A 6,532-nucleotide genomic window follows, 5' to 3' on the forward strand; every position below is an offset into this window, starting at 1 on the left:
TCCCGCAAATGAATTTGGTTCGTAAACTGACATTTTCAATCGAGAATAACTTTATGATGCAGACACAAATCGACTAATGTTTCTATGGGGTTATGTTGACAGATGCTCAAGTTTATTGTATGACGTCTGTGATCTATTTATTTCGACCACCACTTACCGCTAAAGCCATCTATAGGAAAACGGCGGAAGCAAAGTTGTACACCTAATAAGAGTCTGGAACTTTGAGCAAAATTCCCTTAAAATACTTTCATTTCAAAGAATTATTAAAATTTTTAAATAATATGCCTAACATTTATAATCAAATATTGATTTTCTTATTGTTAGTATTGCAAATTATATGCATTATGTTAAAAAAAATGTAATTATTCAGATTAAGGAACACTCCGCCGATGACTTTGACCTTGACATATGTTATTGTCATAATCCTGAATAATCTCCGACAGGTTTTAAACGGTCGTCCTTCATCAAAAAGTTATTAACAAAAAAATTTTTTAAATAACGTTTTATTTCTACTATATTTTTCAGAAATACTCTGAAATATTTGGAAAAAATATTGACATGGTTGGGTTAGGGTTAGGTTTTTATATACCTATGGATATACAACTATATAATACGAGTATTTCCTGCTTTAAAATATGTTTGCTAATCGTGTACTGTAGAGAGGTGAGAATCGAAAGTGAATCGTGCGCCCTTTTGCAGAGGGGGAGAGGAGGTGGGAGTCTCTTCGGGTGAAAAATGTAGTAGAAATAAAACTTTATTAAAACATTATTTTTAAAACTTTTTTTGTTAATGACTTTTTAACGAAGAATGACCGCCATCTAACATCTGTCAAAGGTTATTCATGATCTTGACAACATATGTCAAGGTCAAGGTCATCGGCGGGATATTTCTTAATTTGAATAATTACCAAAATGTATTAATTATGTAGAGATACGAACCATCCTCCGATGATCTTGACCTTAATATATGTTGTCAAGGTCATCATTCTGAACAACCTTCGACAGGTTTTAGCAATTACTCGTTATTCATTAAAAAAGTTATTAATAAGAAAAAGTTTAAGAAATAACATCTTATTTCTGTGTATAGGGTGAATCTGATAAAAAGTTCACCACGTTTTTCTCGAAAATAGGTAGAGATAGGAAGAACATCTATTATCAAAATTGTAGAATAAGTAGGAGGGCATACTTTAATGATCTTGAATCCGTGGTTTTCACATTACCAATAAAAAAAATGTTTTTAAATGGAGAGAAGTATTTTTTACTCGTTCTATGAGGCTTGATGGTGTTCAATGAGCTAATTAACTTTGCATTAGAGTATCTTTTGAAAATTCAATTATTGTCGGAATATAAGCCAAAATATTGTAAGTCAAATTGTCCAAGATATCCACCGTATTGAGATATGACTATAGTCTTCTTGGGAAATAGTCTTCTTTCACTTTGTATGTTAATGATTTACTAAATTTTAGAGATTTTATCTAAAATGTTACGCAAGTGATTAATTTGTATGCTGCACGCTTTCTAAACCGTCGTCATTTCGTAAGAGAAGTTTTTACACATTTGGCGAATCGAATACTATTGGAAGTGTTAAGACAACAAAAACAAAATATCGTTGTTACAAATGAAAACATGTCTATTGACGTATTGGCTGCAGTTATTACAAATCCACATGTTTCTACAAGAGATATTGCCCGCAATAGAGATATTAGTCGATCTTCAATGTTCGATCTTCAGTTCATGCATACTCAGGAAAAAAAAGTTCTATCCATATTGTATATCGGTACTCTAAAAACTCTCATAGAATGATTTTAACATGAGAATCCACTTCTGTATATGGGCTCAAAATAAATTACAAGATCCTAACTTTTTTTTATTTGTGTTGTGATCAGATGAAGCAACACTTAAAGAATCGTTTATACAATCGACTTTGTAGCGCTACACTTTGTAAGCGCTGACCCGTTTATACGGAGCTACTTTCTGGCGCTATAGAAAAGTGTCGCGAATGGGCCAATTCGTGGCGCGACAAAAAAAATTGCGGATGCGTCAAATGGGTGAATTCGTGGCATGACAGAAAAACTGCTGATGTGTTCAGACGAGTCATTTCGTGGCGCGACAAAGAAGCATCACAGGTCCGTAATATTTGATTGACAGAATTATATATAACAAATTCCGTGCAGTGTCACAGATTTTTAGCACGCAATTTTAGCATGCTGTATGCTACACATTATACGTGAATAAATCAAAATAAAAAATTAAATTTATTTATTGACTCATCCATCGTACATTGCATATTGTAGACATTAAGAGATTATCTGTCATGTAATCATATATTATATGGTAGATATCGTATATTGTAGATTTTAAGAGAAAATCTTCTTTGTACCTCGGAGAAAAATGCCGCCATTGACACTGAACACTTTATAATCGAAATAGAGACTTGCTCTGTTATCTGGTATACTAAATGCAAAGAATACAGTAATAAGATTTAAAAAATGAAAGCATGAAAAGAACTGTGTATATTGAACACTTCAGAAACATGGACACTGCAGAAAAAAATCAAGTAGATGAGATTTTGTTAAATTTTCAATTTTCTTAAACATTTAATATTTAACACTTAACATTTTCTCACTTTATATACAATAAAATGAAAAAATTATTCAGTTGCGAACTTATCCAATTCAATATACATTATTTATAAATAATCATTATTTGATGAATTATAATTCGAACACGATCGATAAGAATAAATTTAATTAAGCAAGAAAAATTTTATTTTTGGTTTAAACTTTCGATCGAATTATTCGATAAATTATAAATCAATAAACAATTAAATAATGAAAAACAAAAAACAAATATAAAAGTAAATAATAAGAAAAATGAAATAAATAATTAAAGAATAAATTAATTTAATGATTAAACAATAAATCTAATAACAAATATTTAATATCTAGAGAATCATTATCATTCGGATTTTCAGCACAATTAATAATCACTTTCGTTTTATAGTCGTAGTTCTTCAACGTAAATAGAAAAGTTTGAGAGATTCCTTCAACAGAGAACTAAATTTAATGAAAAAAATCAAAAAGTAGTTCAGCCGCTAATTCAAACAGAGAATAATAATTACGTCTATTTTCAACTTTTCTTTTTAAGTAAACGAAACGAAACTTCCAAAATCTTTTAAAAATCAGAATAATAAATCAGAAAATGAAGCAAATACTTCTCAAACAGTTACAATCTAAAAAAAAGTTATCACCTAAAAAAAAGGAAAATATCAGAAGAGAAACTAATACTTATGCATATTTTCTAATATGAAGAAAAAAAACAATGCTTTTATAAGAAAAACGATAATGATAAGCTCTTTTTACTTTCTTGATGGAGCTATTAACAGGCACAATTTGCGTTATTGGAGCGAAATCAACACTAAATGAGAACTTATTGACAGAAAAAATTATTGGCAATCGGTTAATTGAATCATTATTTTTTTAGGAATCTCTAACAACCGAGAGATTTGTTCGTTTTCTTAGAAATGATTTTCCAAATTTAGCGAAAAATAGCGGAAAATATTCTGCTGAAAAATAGGACTCAAATGTGGCTTCTGTTAGATGATGCACCACTTCAGTATAAATACGAAGCGAGAGCTCAATAGAATGTTCCCAAACAAATGGATTGGTAAAGATGATTATTCCCTGCGAGATTATCCGATTTAATATGTTTGAACTATTAACTTTGGGAAAGAGTAAAGGAACTAGCTTATTTTCAATATCCTATCACTTCAGAAAACATAAAAGAAAAAAGAAAAAAATAATGCATTATTTTTCGCAAAATAATGATTCAAGAGTTATACCATAAGAAGTCCAACCAAATTTTTCACAAAAACTATATAACTATAGGCATGTTTAGATCAACATTTTTCTAGATGAACATTTTTAACATTTATTGCCATGATAAAAAATTTATTCCAAACTTTCAGTCTGACTTATTTTGATTTATATCCCGACAATAGTTCAATTTTCGAAAAGATATTTTAATAAAATTATTCAGCTCATTGAACATTGACAGAATGAATAAAAAATTCCAATTAAAAAAATTTTTCCAATTAAATATTTTTTTTTGATAGTATGAAAATCAAAGACATTTAAAGTTATTCAAGGTCATCAAAGTATATTCCCCCTACTTATCATACAATTTTGATATGTGTCTTTCCTCTATCTCTAACTAATTTTATCTCTATTATCATTTTCGAGAAAAACGTGATAACCTTTTTATCCAACTCACCCTGTATAATAGTAATACTTACCTCTCGTAAGAACGGGGCATAACGATTTCTCGAGTGAGTGAAACGTGATCCACCCCGTCTCCCCCCTGTCTATACGACTTTCTACGCGAAGCAAGGTCCAATCCCCCATCTCTCTCTCTTGACAATATATATCAAGGTCATCGGGGAATGGTATCTATGCATAATTATTCAATTTTAATAAAATAATTAAAATTTATATTTTATTCAATATTTTTATCATTCATTATTTTAATCATCCTTTTTCGTTATAACAACATTTTCTTTTCTAATATTCATTAATTTTTTTATTGGTTTAAACATAATTACTATTACAAAAATTGCAAAATAGTACAAAACTTTTCAATAGACCGCTCAGTTTAATTTCACTGTATCTGCTTACGAGAAATGATCCAATCATTATCGAATACTTTATACATGTATATTTTTACAAAAAAAATTCCTATAATACATGGAAATTACATTTATGACTGAAAAATTATCTAAATATAATTGGAAATTTCCAATCATATTTAAGTAATTTTCCGATCACGAACATGTAATTTCTATGTAAAATTACATGAATTTTTTCAGTGTATATTTGATACAAACACACACGCACGCACGCACGCACACACTTACATGCATATATACATATATACATACAATAGTATACACAGGATGTATATTGAGTATGCATTAAAAGATTTTAAGGGGTGATTTCACATATAGGGATAGGCGATATTGATTATATCAATGTTTTTCTACGAATAATCGATTTCAATCGATGTTATAGAATTAATTGATATATCAAGATGGATCTTTTATGACATCAATATTGTTACAATACATAATATTACACATTTGTATATATTTTTTATTTAACTCTTAGGGCTATGTTAGAATTCTCATCTAGATATCAGTTTATCCTTGTTGTTCACTGATTTTTAAACAAGGTTAACATAATATCTGAGGAGTATTCGGGTGGGAATACTCCTCAGGTGAATGTGCCGTAAGAGACATACTAGTTGCGTCTTTTTGTTTTGAATAATGAGATTGACACAACTCATAATAGAACTGTCATGGTTGCATAACTGACGTTGTCAATAATACCAATTGTCATTTTGACAAAGCTGTAATGTAAATAAACTTTCATTTCATCTGTGATTGTGTATATTTATGCATTATGCAGAGTTAGGGCCATGATACATAAAAAAATTTAAGTAATGAAAATGAACGTAAGACGCAATAAGCGAATTGGCCAATCACAATAAAGACTATAAAATCATAATAAAAGTAAAATCCAATATGTTGAGTTTCTTATTATAATACTTCCCATATGGCACCGATTGTTGCAAAAAACTTTCAGTAAGATTTAAAAATCATTTTGACTTTTCACATTTCATATGCAACAATTCTGAAAAAATTTTGAAATATGTCATATGAAATGTTGCAACAGAAATATTTTTGAAATTGTGTTCACATGAAAATAATTTTACAAAACTTTCAATCGAATTACATTTCATATGAAAGAAGTTGCAAACCTTGCAATTGAGCTGTGTCTAAAATTTTTCACATGTAATAAATTTTAAATTGAATTAATTTCTGAAATATTTCACATGAAATCGTTTTGCAAACTTTTCAATTAAGTTGTTTCTGAAATCTTTCACATACAATAAATTACACATCTCCACCAACAGAGGGTTCCGGCGGAGAGCATTTATTCGTAAACAAGAATCACCTGGGCGAAAATATTAGGAGCGCAGTATTTCATCTATAAAGTAATTAATTTCTCAGCCATCGCCCATTCCTATTCACAAATTCAAGATGAAAACTTCATATGATCATGTGTTTAAAATTGCTTAATTTCAAAGATATTATCAAAATTGAAAAACTTCTTTTTAAATTTCGATAATCACTCGAATTATTTTGATAATTAAAATTTTGTACGTATAAAGTTTCATTAAAATAACTTGAATGATTTTTTATATTAAAAAAAAACGAAAATTGTAACATCCAGTAACTTTTTCAAACTAAGCTGTTTTGAACATAAGGTTATATGAAGTTTTTATTTTAAATTTTCTATGACGAATCATCATTTCTTAAAACTTTTTACTTAGTATTACTTAGAATACATCTTCTGTGTGTGTGCGTGCGTGCGTGCGTGCGTGCGTGCGTGCGTGCGTGCGTGCGTGCGTGCGTGCGTGCGTGCGTGCGTGCGTGCGTGCGTGCGTGCGTGCGTGCGTGCGTGCGTGCGTGCGTG

Source organism: Atta cephalotes (genome assembly GCF_000143395.1).
Source record: "Atta cephalotes unplaced genomic scaffold scaffold00002, whole genome shotgun sequence".
NCBI classification, from domain to species: domain Eukaryota; kingdom Metazoa; phylum Arthropoda; class Insecta; order Hymenoptera; family Formicidae; genus Atta; species Atta cephalotes.